The following is a 16,294-nucleotide window of genomic DNA, read 5'->3' as shown; positions in this document are numbered from 1 at the left end:
CTCGTTTGAGTGAATGTTGGCTTTCCCGGCATATATTGTTGATGAAAAGCTCTTGCGTTTCAAGTCGGGAATACCGCGATGTTTCTCCCGAATTCGTAAATTACACTAATATTCAGAAGAAACAAAACACCTTGGAAGACTAGACATAGGACAATAATCTTCACAGATCTTGTGCATTAGTATGTTCTGCGGAAATGATTAGTGTTTGAACCATGTCGGTCCGCGGGCTCAAGATCAACATTGACATCGCTGCACAATACCACGTATTGGTAAAATGTGCCTGCTGCTCTCGTTGCTATAAGCCGTAGGTAATGGATCAGTGTGACTTGAGCAGACCTGGAGGATGCCTCGCAGACGTATGCGGGAACCACACCGAGTTTGTAAGAGTTTGTAAGAGGGCGCATTACTGGCATGAGAGAACGTGATCCACCCATCCGGAAAACTGGTGCTCGTGTGAGGCGAAGTGCTACGGCAGTGCAACGGGTGTGTGCAGAATGGTTCACGGAAGGCCGTAGAACACGACGAGATGGGTCAGGTCGCACCTCCTAGACCACCCCCTGAGAAGATTTATATCTCGTCCGAAAGACATTGCAGGCCAGATCTGCGTCTTTTTAGGCTCTGTTGCAAAATGAAACAGAGTAACACATCGTACAGTACCGAGGGTGACAGTTTATTACGGCATGTTTACGTTCGCGTCGTCCATTTCTCCGCCCTCCTTTGACGAATGTGCAGAAACATGCTAGACGATAGTGGTGTATGGAATAACGCCACTGGGGACAGGAATGTCATCAGGTAGTGTTTTCGGACCAATCCAGGTTCTGTTTGTTTGAAAATGATGATCGAGAATGGGGGAGTGGCACCATATTGACTGCATTTGCACAAGATGTACAGCACCAATTCATGCCTTATGGTGTGAAGTGCCATTGGATTCAAACACAAATCACAGCTGGTGCGTGTCCAGGGCACTGTGATCAGTGTCACCCACGTGAAAGACATCCTGCGACCCGTAGCCATACCCTTTCTGCACAGCACCCAAGACGACATTTTTCAGCAGGACAATGCACGACCACATGTTGCTGCACGAACACATGCCTTCTTGGTGTGACAGTACGTCAGCTTTTGCTCTGGCCCACCAGATCACAAGACTTGTCGCCATACGAAATTGTATGGGATATGGTGAAAAGACGGATGCAGCACTGTGACCCAATGCCAACCACCACAGATTTGAAACAAGTGAATGCAGCATGGATGGTTGTACCACAGGACGCCATTCGCGCCTTATACGCGTCGATGCCATCACGCATGGAATAAGTTATTAGAGCCCATGGAGGGCCCTGTGCCTACTAGTCAACAGGACACATGCTGAACCGAGGTGGCTGAAACGCTATTTCTGCAGAACGTACTAATGTACATGTATTGTGAATATGAACGTCCGACACTTGGTTGTTCAAGGTGTTCTGTTTTCTGAACATGAGTGTACTTGAGGACGTTCGAGTAAGAGAGCCTCGATGTTATGTTGCTCTCCACGAAAGAATCTCCTGAACACCCCTTGGTGCTCATGACTTGATGTTTCGAGCCAAAAATAGTTAACTTTTGGAAAATACATTGACGAGCACCCACTTCAAGTGCACCTGACAGTTTTACGAACAGATGAACATAGCGGTCATGACAGCCCACCGACTGCTGGAATTGCAAATCTCTACCTCACTCTGAGGATTTGGCCCTTCAAACAGCTCGCCAAATACCGAAAGTCTTCTTCAGCTACGTTGGCGACATTCCTGGGATGTGGGAACATGGTACACGGGCGCCGCAAGAGTTTCTGGAGCCCCTTAACAGCAGCAATCAAAACCTGCTTTCAACATGGAATATGGGAGAACGATTGTCTTCCTTTCTCGTACATACTAATATGAAGAAAATGGCAGATGATACATTAGGCCATGCAGTATTTAGGAAGAAGACCCACACAGACATGTATTTGCGTGCAACGAGCTGCCTCAGCGCAAAAGTAGACAGTGCTAACCATCCTGGTGTAAAGAGCGCGCATCATCCGCGATAAAGAAAGTCTACCAGCCGAACTACGTAATCTAATAAAAGTGTTCCGCAAATATTAGTTCAGTGAAGCACAAATTAGTAGGGAATTGAAGAAGAGGAAGGCTCCAGCAAACGGGCAATAGGAGGAAGAAGACAAGCGACTCGCTTTCCTTCCTAATTTGGCACCAGTGTCAGCCAAAATTGCGAGGCAGCTTGAAAAATCGAACCACCGCCTAAGTCGAAAGAGCGTCATAGCTGTGGGAAAGACCCACTAAAACTGAATGTACCTAGGATATAAGGAATCTTTTGTGAATCCACATGGAACAAACGCAGCGCTCCATCTCGAAATGCTGCGATAAGCATATTAGGCATGCACCACTGGATTACACAGAGAAATCAGATAAGACAGCATAGTATAAACAAGTACGTCATTTTCACTTTCAGAAAACTACGATATTTTGGCGAGCAAACAGCTGCTGTGATAGCATTATAAAGCAGTCCTTAGAAATAAGGATTCAAGGGAATCTGATCAGTAGTGACGAAATATACCAATTCAGCTCGTCACGGAATCCGGCGCTAGTGGCATGCCACGAGGACGAGCCCAGCATCGGCCAGCACGTAATACGCATCCGGAATGATCCGACAGAGATTCGAGTACAGTTGGGGATGGGGGGGGGGGAGGTGGGAGGAACCCGTTCCCCCCCCCCCCCCCCTCTCATCACCAACTGCTGTCTCACCACCGTCCAAGACCGTTGGCAGGAGGACAGTGCTTTTTCACCCGCAGCCAGGTGGATGGGCGCACCGCTAGTATTCATCTTACGACATCCGCAATATCTCGATCCTTCGTCCTGAGTTGATGAGTATGGCACTCTTCGAAACACCGCGGTATCTTAACACTGCCACACGGCTGGAAATCGGAGAGCCTTTCTTGAGGCTTCACAGGACAAAACTGAGAGACGCCTTCGACAACCGACGATATTTCGACGGGTGCACTCTACGTCATTTCCAAGACACAAATGCAATTAGAGAGCGCTGTCGCAGGACATTTAAAACCTCAGCAGGCAGAGAAATGGAGTCGAATTAAATCAAGTGTTTCTGAGGGAATTACATTAGGAAATGAGACACTTAACGCAGTAGATGAGATCTGCTATTTGGGCAGCAAAAGAACTGATGATCGACGAAGTAGAGAGAATACAAAACGTAGACTGGCAATGGCAAGAGAAGCGTTTCAGAAGAGAAGAAATTTGCTAACATCGAGTACAGATTTAAGTGTGAGGAAGTCTTTTGACGTCAGGAAGTCGTTTCTGAAAGTATTTGTGTGGAGTGTAGCCATTTACGGAAGTGAAACATGGACGATAAGCGGTTTAGACAAGAAGAGAATTGAAGCTTTTGAAGTATAGCACTACAGAAGAATGTCAACGATTTTTTGGGCAGTTCACGTAAGTGATGAGGAAGTACTAAATAGAATTGGGAAAAAAGAAATTTGTGCCACAACATGACTAGAAGAAGGGATCGGTTGGTAGGATATATTCTGAAACATCAACGGATCACCAATTTAATACTGGAGGGAAGCGTTGGGAGTAAAACTCGTAGAGGGAAGTCAGGAGATGGATACAGTAAGCAGGTTCACAAGGATGTAGGTTGCAGTAGTTATTCCGTGATGAAGAGGCTTGCAGAGGATACAGTAGCGTGGAGACCTGCATCCAAGCAGTCCTCGGGCTGAAGACCACAACAACAACAATATTCAGAGCGTATGCCACAAGATAACACACACACACACACACACACACACACACACACACACCACACCACGCACACTGTAAAGACTAGCAACGCCACTCAGCGAAAGAGGACCAGCGCCACCAGCCACTAGGGATAGTGTTATTACAGAGGCTGTGAGGTTTTAAATAGAGACTTTTACTTGATTTACAAGTGGAGTCCTGCTGTCTCACTGGTCTCTGCAATGATCATGCACAGGATAGATATTTACGCAGTGGAACAGTTGCTAAAGGAAGGGAAAGTCCATAATATACATTCTCTGCAAAGTAACCTCTAAAGAAACAGAGATTACTGCATAATAGGTGTAAAACAGGCGTAGGGCTATAGATAGAGAGACGCTGAATGAAGCGCGTTTGGCTGTCAAGAGAGCAATGCGTGACGTCTGCAGTGACTATGGCAGCATAATTCCGTCACGTCATCTTTCACAGAGCCCAAAGAAAGCCTGAACATATGTAAAGGCCATTAGTGGCACCAAAGTTTGTGTCCTGTCCCTAACTAATCAGACAGGAATTGAAATTAAGGCTAACAAAGCAAAGGTTGAAATGCTTCAACCGTGATTTATTTTCAAAGAATATTCTTAAGAGATTATTTTAATTACTAGCGATTCATCAAGAACATTAACACATTTAATCATAGTATGTAAGCATGGAAGTAGTTGCCAGGGAGTAACTGATGTAATCATAACCAAATTCCTTTTAACAAATAGGAATTTTAATCACTTTAATAGTACCTAAAAGCATTTTTTAAAAGAAAAGATTTAAAATTATAATCAGGAAGCACCCTCTAAATATCAAAGTTACAATTTATTCAGAGGCAGAAAGAAACAAGTTTTGACTTGTATGAGCTTTTGGACAGAGAACCTTGCCGCTCCCTTTTGACACGGCCGTAGTTACGACCGCTCACAACAGCCTCTGAAGGACTACACTGGTGCAAATCTGCAACACAGCAGATAACTTTGAACTAAGAGTTTTAACAATTTACACAAGCACACAAACTATGCACCCCCCATAGGAGGGATGGAAATGGTACAAAACACTAACAATTAAAATATTAACTTGATTTTAACTTCTAAGAAAAGTCTTACGGTTAAAGGGCGACAACTTTATATAATAAAATGATCATTTAAATAAAAGCCCATGAATTGCAATCTTATATAAAATTCTACAAGGTTGGCCAAATAATAGTTAAGATGCTCTACAGTACACTGATACCGCCTCTCAAGATCATAGGCAATAATATCAAAGTTTCCAAAGATCAAAACATATTTCAGGTACTAGGCCGTTACACTCCAAGCAATAAATTCGTTAACACACCAAATCCGACAAACGTGACAGAGGCAGCTACTAACGTACGGTTAGATTAATAGGGAAATTACCGAACAACCCGAACCGCAGGATGCTCTAACCCGCCCCTACTCCACAAGGGACAAACGGACCACCTAATTTATAAACAACCACCTTCCCGCGGGTGTGCAAACGGAGAAGAATGGTGGGACGACCCCAAAGCAAAACGGCTGGTGACCTCACCAAGAGAACAAGTAGAAGTTAACAAGAGTAAATGAAACAACATATCACGAATCACTTCTAATAAACTGCGATTTCTCGAGAAGACCTGGCGCAGCACACTCAAATAGCTCTTCCGAACCGTCTGCTGCCAGCCGCTTCAACGGACTCAAGAAGGCGGGTCGATCTCCCGTCTCACGGCGTCGCAGCTCGCACCGGCCAGACTGATGTCGTGGGTTGACTCCTGTTGCTCTCGTGTCGACCGCGAAGTCACTACCCCTCGCTACACGCCGCGGCCCACTGGACTCAGGTGGCGACCTCACATGCGCCGACGCTCAAGACGGACAAGTCATCTTGTGTCTCAGTGCGCGACCGACCAACCGATCGATCCTACGGCCAATGACCATTGCCTGAGCAAACTCGAGCAGACTGGCGGCCTAACGCGCAGACTCAGATGCAGAACTAAGCCCCGACCGGGCGACCACTCGCTGAGTTCTCTTACTGGCTGAGTAGAAAGACTCCCATTTTGCCGGCTTTAAAGGTTGATCCGAACGACCGACATACTAGCACTCCGAACGACAGACAGACACTAACTTCCTAACAAATGCGGACGAAAGACTGACCCAGATTGACCGACTGGAGCTCATAGCGTCCCTTAAATGCACGTTGTGGCGAAATAAATAAAAAACATTTTACATTTTAAATTCCACGTCATTGTTGATTTAATCAGAGTTCTCACCTTAGACGTAGAATTAGTCCTTCTGCCACAATATTAATTCATTAGTCGCCATCGATGTTCTTCTCTTTGTTGACCGTGTGTACCATCATGAGTCGGCATCGGTTCACTTCACGAAGACGGTGGAAACCAAGGAATACTATGCTACGTCGCTATAAATAATTTTCGTAACACTTCGATACTTTTCACTATTTTTTATTCACAACACAATAAGACTTGCTGTGCTCGTCGCACAAACCATAATTACCAACCATATGGCTGCCTTTCCGCACAGTCCAAAAATCACGTCCATCCTCCACAAGGCAACAATCGAAAGTGTCCCTTAGCTCCTTGGAGTATCAAACAAAAGAGAATCCAATGTGAACTTTACAAAGATTATAATATACATGCCTCTCAATTTATCTTTGGCGCAGCTTTTAAGATATCGTATGTCTCTGCATAGGAATGTGTCATTACAACTGCCCCCCTACTGTATACTGTCACTAGAAAATTTTATTTGATTGACAGGATACAGTAGTCGACCTTGCAATTGATAGGTTTGGGGGTCTTTTATTTACACACTTCATTTTTATTGTCTCATTTTCATGGCACTGTGAATTCTTTGGTATTTCTGAGTGTGTGTCAGATTTTTGGTATACTTATGCTAATATTTACAAACCTTAATCCTAATATACAAAGTTCTGGCTAATACTGAGAAAATGACATCATGTAGTAAAGTTTGTACAATAAAATATACACTGAATACAATGTTACATACAAATGTTTCCTTCCTCATCCGAGGTGAAAATTAAGTCCTTGTATTGCTTTCTGTATTTATTCTGGGGCGACGAGCTTTGTTCGCTAGCCCGTGTTGAATATGGGCGGGTGATACGCGCGCCTGATTGTTTGGTCGTCCGTTAGCTGGCGACGTTGGTTGAATGCGCGCGCCAGTGCACTGAATATACACCGACGTGCGGGTACCGTCAAGACTTCCGAACCTCAGTATGCGTGTGCTTTTTGTAGTTCCTTCCAGTACTTAGACTGGATACGACGAGGTACATTGGAATATGTGCCCCGAAGAACACACCACACTATGTGCGAGGCGGAGGACGATCCCGTCGATGCAGCTCCTGGTAAGAAGCTACCGTGTCAAACTTGTTTGGCATTGTCCTTTCCTACTGTGACGCCATGGGTCGTTTGACGATACAAGCTTCAATTTTCGCTGTCACTTGTTTAGGGTCGCTGACATTTGCAACGTAGCACTACTTTGCACAATTTTAATTTCTACACACACACCACTTTAACCGCGAGTATTGCGATCGAAACTTCCTTTTCACAACACTTTTTTTTCTTCGCATTAACCCCTTTTACCTATTGTACTGAGATTCATTCCCCTCAATACTTCTGGTCAATGCACATAATTTGTAAGTCACGGGACTTGGCATGAAATACAAAATACATCACATACAATGGAATAACATATAATACATACAATACATTGTTTACATTAACTACAGGAAAAAACTATCGACTAAAATTGAAAAAATGTTTGACCACTCATAGTGGCTTCTTCGTCTTGGATTTTACTGACACACACACTCGCCTTTTCCCATTAATCTGTTAGAAGGAACAAGTCCTTTGTTTTCCTTCTTAAACTCGAGTATAAGTTAAGGTTTACTTCCGTTACGTATTCTTCACACGCAACGACATGCATCAGCATGCAGAGAATACACCTGTAGCCGCTCCACTGAAGCTTGGGAAGGGAATTTTCTACCTTCTACTTAGGGTAGTGGCAACGACTACGTGTATGCTACGGTTTTTTGCGTATAAAATCTGAAAATGCACGAAATAATCATTTATATGCAGCATAACCCTAATATGTACAGTGTTTTGTGCTTAAGCATGTTCTGGTGTGCTTATAAATCATTAACCCTAATAAAACTTCCTACCTTAACATGGACATATAAACATAAAATTTTGAAGTTCAGGGTGTAGCTACTATTAATATGTACAGTGTTTCACAATAGCGGCACGCCCTTGTGTGTGTGTATCATTTTCAGTCAAAGTGCGCTTATAGGCGTCTTGTGTTATCATGGGAGAAAAAATACAGACATTTTAATGCATCGGTTGTCATGAAAATCTATGTACACGAACAATTAGACTTTCATAGCTTCAGTGCAGCATGAAATTCTTTACGACGCTTTTGTTCATAATTCATTTTATAGACGATTCCTTTGCTTACAGGTCGTCGATCACACTACTTACCTGTTTCTCGTATAGCGGCGAGATCATTTTCATTCTTTGTGACTGTAAATTGTAATATGTGTGAAACATATAATTTTGACATGATTTTTTCCTTTCATGTTTCAAGTGGGTAAAGTAATTCATACCTTCCTTTTGCATACCTGAGTGAAGCATCGCTAATATTGCACTTTGTGTCAGGTTTTTCACCTTTTCTCGTACACTCGTAGAGTCTTACAGTTTTAATTAAGTTGTTTCCTGACGTTAGGTATACCTGTTTATACGAGGTTGTCTTACAGTTTAATTTTCCTTATACACTTCTACGTTGTTTAAGTTCCGTACATGTACAGAGCTTCTTTCGCCTTTCACACATTCATACATACGTTTATACACAAAAAATATCTACCACTATAATATACACTTTGCTGGTGGGGCCCTTTTTCGGTACCCTGCACCATTCCTTCAATATTCCAAAATAATTCAGGGTGTGCTGAGCATCGTCCCTTATACTAATAATACTTACAACTAAATATTTCTTCTTACATACATAACTGCCTTACAGTCCATTAATGCGCAACATTCCCTATTTTCCTCCTTTACACTTTAGCTTTCGTACATGTACCCTCGTGTATAGCTTATATATTCTACAAAGTTGTTTGCTGAGTGCTTCAGGTGTTTCCTAACGTTAATGTGTTTCTCCCTCTCTATAAACCCTAGGTATTTGTTTTGAGAGCGATTCAGTTCATTACTCACGCTGCATAGGTCTGTTTATTATTTTCCTATTTTAAAGCTTGTGTCACTCTTTTCCTTAGTCACAAAAATTCCCGCGTTTACCTTGTTGTTCATTCTGAAAATCGCTATCTACTGTGTAATGTAAATGTATGCGTTATCTCTTTGATTTCCTCTTTGCTGCTTTTTCCCTATATGTAATTGTGTGCTGTTCTCGTGTACATAGCCTTTCTTCCGGTTATATATCTGCATTATTTATCTATTTATTTTTTTCTATTTTCTTTCTCCTTCCGTACAAGCTAAGATTTTACTCAGTATAATATAATATTACAATACCGTCCATGACCAGTATGTACTTGCATGTTCACTTTTATTACGTAATACCAGCTTATAATTAAATTTTCTAAGTTACTATTTACAAGAGTTGTGTACCCTTTCCTTTCTTGTTTTTGAATGACTTTCGTCTCTGTGTCTCATAGTAAGAGTGGTCTCAAAACTTTTAAACGTTCCGCGCATGCGCGCTTACGTACCACGACTGGACCGTAGGCGAGGGGAAAACTCTGCATTGTTGGTGAACATTATTCGTGATAGCCACCATCGTGTAATAGTCACGTGACACCTGGACTCGACCGCGCATGCGCCTTTGCGCTTTGTATACGCTCAGCTGATCGGACATGGAAGGGGGGAAGATTTCTCCCCGGCTCGCTGCCTACAGCGCGGCCAATGACCTCGTCTTGACATGCAGCTATCCCGTGCTCATGAGCTGAGCGTTGGATTGCAACTTCGACGTGTGGTTTGTTGCTCGTCTCAAGCGAACAAACTCTGACCTTCGCGCTAATTTGTCTTTGTTCCCCTCTCTTAAATAAGTGAGTTAGACTACAAAGTACCGTATGGTTTATTTTATAGTGTTAAAGACTCACAGTAACACATGTTTCATTAGGTGTGGTTAACTATGCGTTGTTCAGCTGGCATATGCCCCCAGTTGTTCGCAAGTTTCTTAGGTTAATGACAGCAATTTTACTATGTGATCCAAGGTTGTACAATTTCAATTTTGCTAAAATAACATATAACCTTTAATGAAAAAATTCCTTGATGTCCTTGTGGGGGTATAACCCTTTCACCTTGCCCGTTCGTGTGTTACCTAACAGATAACATCCTGGGTGAGGTTTGTCTATTATAATGAAAGGGCCATCATACAACAACTGCCACTTTTTGTTTAATGCCTTAATTTTAGAGGATTTTGGGTGGGTACGTAATAGTACTTCCTGTCCAATGTTAAATTCTGTAACCTTTCTTATCTTTTTGTTGTTATTACAGCCTGCACGAGGTCACTTACCTTGTCCGGTGCTTTCATCTCTTCTTCACATAGATCATCTTCTACGGTCGCATCCTGATCATATCTTAAAAATAATTGTCTAAGATGTAATGTGTGCTTGTTTGTGCCCCCTGTTGTCAAATCGGTCGGCCGGTGGGGGCTCATTACGACCGATTGTTGTTTACCGGGGGAGACAACGGCGTTGCTTCAGTAGTGTCCGTTACCTCTACAAAGTGTACTGAGTGGTTATTCTGTCGCCAATTAGTTTCCGGACCACTGCGTGCAACATTTTCTTGCGACCGGCCGTCGCTATTCCTCCTTGGTCTGTCATTCCTATTACTGTAACTATTGTAATTTTCATTTGTGTGCCGCCTTTCACCACGCGGGCCTGACTAATCATTCACGTGATTTCTATCATTTCCATACCGGCGTGGACCGTAATCTGCACCATACCTTCGGTCTTCACGTCTCTGTGGCGCCGAATTCCTCCGATTCCCGTAATTCCAGGTTCCATTATTTGGCCTTGTCGCATACGGATGCCAACTGTGTGGGTTTTGTCCACTGCCATTAAAATGATATCCGTTACCGTTGTTTTGATTGGTTCCGGAATATTCATTCCGATTACTTGTGCTCGGCTCTTCGTATATTAGATCAATAGAGTCAAGCACGGAAAGAAAGTAGTCAAGGTCGTTTTCCGGTATGGTTACCAATTTTTCGCGTAAATTCGCGGGTAGTTTGTTTTTCAGAATTTTGAGAACGTCTACGTGCGGTATTGGATTGTTCCAATAGCGCGTCTTATTCAAGTACTTTTCGAAATACTTTCTCAACCCGCCGTTTTTTAGGTTGAACGGTTGTGGGTTGAATACCTCACGTCGCAGCCTTTCTTGGACCCCAGCAGACCAATATTTCTCCAAGAAAGCCCGTTCAAATTGTTCGTAGGTGACGCACTGTTCAGCCATGTCTGTGGCCCACAAAAGTGCGTCGCCTTGTGTGAAGCCTACTACATATCTAATCTTCTGTACCTCAGTCCAGTTTCTTGGTAAGACATTTTTAAATGCTCTTACAAATACGACTGGATGAGTTTTTCTGGATTCTGTGGAGAAAACTGGAAACTGTCTATGTTTCAACAGGCTCTCATCGACTAGAATCGTCGAGATGCAAGGCGACACGCCTACTGCCTGTTGCAGCACCGCGTTTGGCGAATAACCATTGTTTACCTGTGCCGGTGCGTGCACATACGCCGGACAGGGCGCGTGATGTTCTGCGTTATTGACATCGTAATCTGGCACGGGCGAATAAGTGTCGCGCTGCTTGTTGCTTGACGTAGGCAAGTCATTTGAAACGTTTAGTCTACCAGCAATTTCCTTACGTATTCTGGCCTCGGCTACTTTGATTTCATTACCTAATTTTTCAAAAAGTTTTGTTTTCCGGTCAGTTATTGATTCATTTACATTACCGTTTTCTAAAGTTTCATTTATTTTCATAATGTCGGCGTTGATACGTCGAGTCTCCTGTTTCAGAAAACCGACTTCTTCGTTAACTTTATTAACTTGGTCAGGTATTTCTTCACATGCGGACTGTACTCTTGCTAAATTTAATTGAATAGCCTGTACGTTTTCATGTATTTCTTTTTGTACGGTTTGTGTTTGATTGTGTGTTTCTACTATTTCTGACAGTTCCTGTTCCTGTTTGGTTGTAAGATCTGACAATTTCTTTTCTAAGTCATTTGCCAATACATTGTATACACTATTGACGGTTTTGATGACTTTGTCTTCGATCTTTTGATCGATTTCATTGGTGAGTTTATTTAAGCGTTGATCGAAATGTCTGTGTATGTTTTCAAATTGCGTGTTTACACTTGAAAACTGCTGTTGGAACCCAATTTCCATGTTTGACAATTTTGTGTTTGTCATTATTTCTAGATTCACCAGTTTCTCGCTCACATTTGACATCAGACTATATAATGCCTCAAGCGTAACTGACGGAGCTTGTGTGTTTGTATTTATGCCATTATTTGTTGCCATTGTTTCTCTGCCACGGTCTGATTGAATCGAAACCGGGCTAGGTTCACTGACTTCACGCGAAATATTTTCATCTGATCTGGTAATCGATGCTTCATCGACTGTGCACAAGGTTTCATTTGCAAGTGGTTCGTTATTGTTAATCCCTGTGGAGTGCAATTGAATTGTATTTACTTCTACATTATGTTGTGCTGAAAAACTAATTGCGTCATCATTTACGTCACTATTGTCAGAATCGGTGACGTGTCCATGAACATTTGTCAAATTAAAGTTCTTCGATTCCATTGTGAAGATATTATTTTTATCTGTACTTTACTGTTAATCTAAATCTTTAAATTCTCTCGCAGTTGAATTAATAAAAATATCTCGCGATTGTTATTTGTTGCGCGTCGGAAATTTACAAGATGGCGCACTACGTCTTCTAATTCTGCGATTGTTGAACATAAAAAAGTAATTATGAAAGTGTAATTGTGTGTTGCCACAAACACTACCAGAATTTTAATATGGACAGGAAAACGTTCTGCTTTAAGTGGAGCTAAGCCAAGGTGCAGCCACTGCATGCGTTTGCGCTTTCCTACCTTAATTCCGGCTAAGCTGCGTCACTCACGATTACGTTAGTTTTGTAAATCCTTGTCCTTGTTCCTTCTGGTTATTGTGCCATCCGTTTATACAGTTAATACTGTTTCACTTTATTCGTCATTTTCCATGTGCGTCATGTAACAGAGAAACAGTAATTAGTACAAGTACATTTGTAGCACAACAATGAAGTACTTACTCTTTGTTCCACCAGCACTGTCCCTGTCAGCGGTCGCCAGTGTGGCGAAATAAATAAAAAACATTTTACATTTTAAATTCCACGTCATTGTTGATTTAATCAGAGTTCTCACCTTAGACGTAGAATTAGTCCTTCTGCCACAATATTAATTCATTAGTCGCCATCGATGTTCTTCTCTTTGTTGGCCGTGTGTACCATCATGAGTCGGCATCGGTTCACTTCACGAAGACGGTGGAAACCAAGGAATACTATGCTACGTCGCTATAAATAATTTTCGTAACACTTCGATACTTTTCACTATTTTTTATTCACAACACAATAAGACTTGCTGTGCTCGTCGCACAAACCATAATTACCAACCATATGGCTGCCTTTCCGCACAGTCCAAAAATCACGTCCATCCTCCACAAGGCAACAATCGAAAGTGTCCCTTAGCTCCTTGGAGTATCAAACAAAAGAGAATCCAATGTGAACTTTACAAAGATTATAATATACATGCCTCTCAATTTATCTTTGGCGCAGCTTTTAAGATATCGTATGTCTCTGCATAGGAATGTGTCATTACAGCAGAACTAAGCCCCGACCGGGCGACCACTCGCTGAGTTCTCTTACTGGCTGAGTAGAAAGACTCTCATTTTGCCGGCTTTAAAGGTTGATCCGAACGACCGACATACTAGCACTCCGAACGACAGACAGACACTAACTGCCTAACAAATGCGGACGAAAGACTGACCCAGATTGACCGACTGGAGCTCATAGCGTCCCTTAAATGCACGTGAACAGGCAACCTTTCCCCTTTTCCACCAGAGGGAGACACCAAAGCTGTAATTGCCACAGCGGCCCCACCGCCAGAAACGGAGGGCGACTGCTTCACACTACGCGCTGCGGCGCGCTTTCAAAACAGCAATTTTTACAACGGCTCAATGCTTGTTTTCAAATGTTCCTTTATACAGGAAAACCCACGAAAACTACAGCAGTTTAATCTTCCTACCACTGAAATGGCGAATGAAATAAATATTAATGCCAGCGGTGTTGAGAAACAGCTGAGATCGTTAAAATTGAAGAGAGCTCCAGGCCCAGATGGAATCACTGTCAGATTTTATGCTGAAATTGCGGCTGAGTTATCCCCTCGTCTATCTGTAAACTATCGTAGATCCCTAGAACATAAAACCGTGCCCAGTTCTTGGAGAAATCCGAAGGTTAAACCCGTTTACCAGAAGGTAGTAGAAGTGATACTCAAAACTCACAATATCCTTGACATCAGTTTGTTGTAGAATCTTAGAACATATTCTGAGCTCAAACGTAATGAGGGATCTTGAAGAGAATTACCTCCTCAATGCCACCCAGCTTGGATTTCGAAAACATTGTTCATGTGAAGCTCACCTCTCACTTTTCTCACATGACATACTGCAAGCTTTGGACCAAGGCAATTAGGAAGACGCAGTATTTCTTGAATGAGATTTTCACTCTGCAGCGGAGTGTGCGCTGATATGAAACTTCCTGGCAGATTAAAACTGTGTGCCCGACTGAGACTCGAACTCGGGACCTTTGCCTTTCGCGGGCAAGTGCTCTACCATCAGAGATACCGAAGCACGACTCACGCCCGGTACTCACAGCTTTACTTCTGCCAGTACCTCGTCTCCTACCTTCCAAACTTTACAGAAGCTCTCCTGCGAACCTTGCACAACTAGCACTCCTGAAAGAAAGGATATTGCGGAGACATGGCTTAGCCACAGCCTGGGGGATTTTTACAGAATGAGATTTTCACTCTGCAGTGGACTGTGCGCTGATATGAAGCTTCCTGTCGGATTAAAACTGTGTGCCCGACCGAGACTCGAACTCGGGACCATTGCCTTTCGCGGACAAGTGCTCTAGCAGCTGAGCTACCGAAGCACGACTCACGCCCGGTAGTCACAGCTTTACTTCTGCCAGTACCTCGTCTCCTACCTTCCAAACTTGCCCGCGAAAGGCAAAGGTCCCGAGTTCGAGTCTCGGTCGGGCACACAGTTTTAATCTGCCAGGAAGTTTCATATCAGCGCACACTCCGCTGCAGAGTGAAAATCTCATTCTGGAAACATCCCCCAGGCTGTGGCTAAGCCATGTCTCCGCAATATCCTTTCTTTCAGGAGTGCTAGTTCTGCAAGGTTCGCAGGAGAGCTTCTGTAAAGTTTGGCAGGTAGGAGACGAGGTACTGGCAGAAGTAAAGCTGTGAGTACCGGGCGTGAGTCGTGCTTCGGTAGCTCAGTTGGTAGAGCACTTGCCCGCGAAAGGCAAAGGTCCCGAGTTCGAGTCTCGGTCGGGCACACAGTTTCAATCTGCCAGGAAGTTTCATATCAGCGCGCACACTCCGCTGCAGAGTGAAAATCTCATTCTGGAAACAACCCCCAGCCTGTGGCTAAGCCATGTCTCCGCAATATCCTTTCTTTCAGGAGTGCTAGTTCTGCAAGGTTCGCAGGAGAGCTTCTGTAAAGTTTGGCAGGTAGGAGACGAGGTACTGGCAGAAGTAAAGCTATGACTACCGGGTGTGAGTCGTGCTTCGGTAGCTCAGTTGGTAGAGCACTTGCCCGCGGAAGGCAAAGGTCCCGAGTTCGAGTCTCGGTCGGGCACACAGTTTTAATCTGCCAGGAAGTTTCATATCAGCGCACACTCCGCTGCTGAGTGAAAATCTCATTCTGGAAAAATCCCCCAGGCTGTGGCTAAGCCATGTCTCCGCAATATCCTTTCTTTCAGGAGTGCTAGTTTTGCAAGGTTCGCAGGAGAGCTTCTGTAAAGTTTGGAAGGTAGGAGACGAGGTACTGGCAGAAGTAAAGCTGTGAGTACCGCGCGTGAGTCGTGTTCGGTAGCTCAGTTGGTAGAGCACTTGCCCGCGAAAGGCAAAGGTCCCGAGTTCGAGTCTCGGTCGGGCACACAGTTTTAATCTGCCAGGAAGTTTGGCAGTATTTCTCGATATCCGAAATCATTTGACTCAGTACCGCACCTACGCTTACTGTGAAAAGTTCGATCATATGGTGTTTAAAGTGAAATTTGTGATAGGACTTAGGACTTTTTGGTAGGGAGGACACAAAATGTTTTCTGGGATGGAGAGTCATCGTCAAATGTACAACTAACTTCGGGGGTGCCGCAGGGAAGTGTGTGGGGACCCTTGTTGTTCATTTTATACATTAATGACCTCGCAGAGAATATTAA

The 16,294-nt window shown here is 43.5% G+C and overlaps 2 non-coding genes across 2 annotated transcripts; both read left to right on the top strand.

Annotated features, from left to right (window-relative positions):
- The first annotated feature begins 15,640 nt into the window (after nucleotides 1-15,640).
- Nucleotides 15,641-15,715, top strand: Trnap-cgg (transfer RNA proline (anticodon CGG)). The gene has a single exon. It is a non-coding gene; the product is annotated as a tRNA-Pro (tRNA).
- A 226-nt stretch (nucleotides 15,716-15,941) lies between these two features.
- Trnas-cga (transfer RNA serine (anticodon CGA)) lies at nucleotides 15,942-16,015 on the top strand. Its single transcript has one exon. It is a non-coding gene; the product is annotated as a tRNA-Ser (tRNA).
- Nucleotides 16,016-16,294: the final 279 nt, after the last annotated feature.

This window comes from Schistocerca serialis, chromosome 7 (assembly GCF_023864345.2).
Source record: "Schistocerca serialis cubense isolate TAMUIC-IGC-003099 chromosome 7, iqSchSeri2.2, whole genome shotgun sequence".
Lineage (NCBI taxonomy): Eukaryota > Metazoa > Arthropoda > Insecta > Orthoptera > Acrididae > Schistocerca > Schistocerca serialis.
This window is presented reverse-complemented; position numbering and strand designations above follow the sequence as displayed.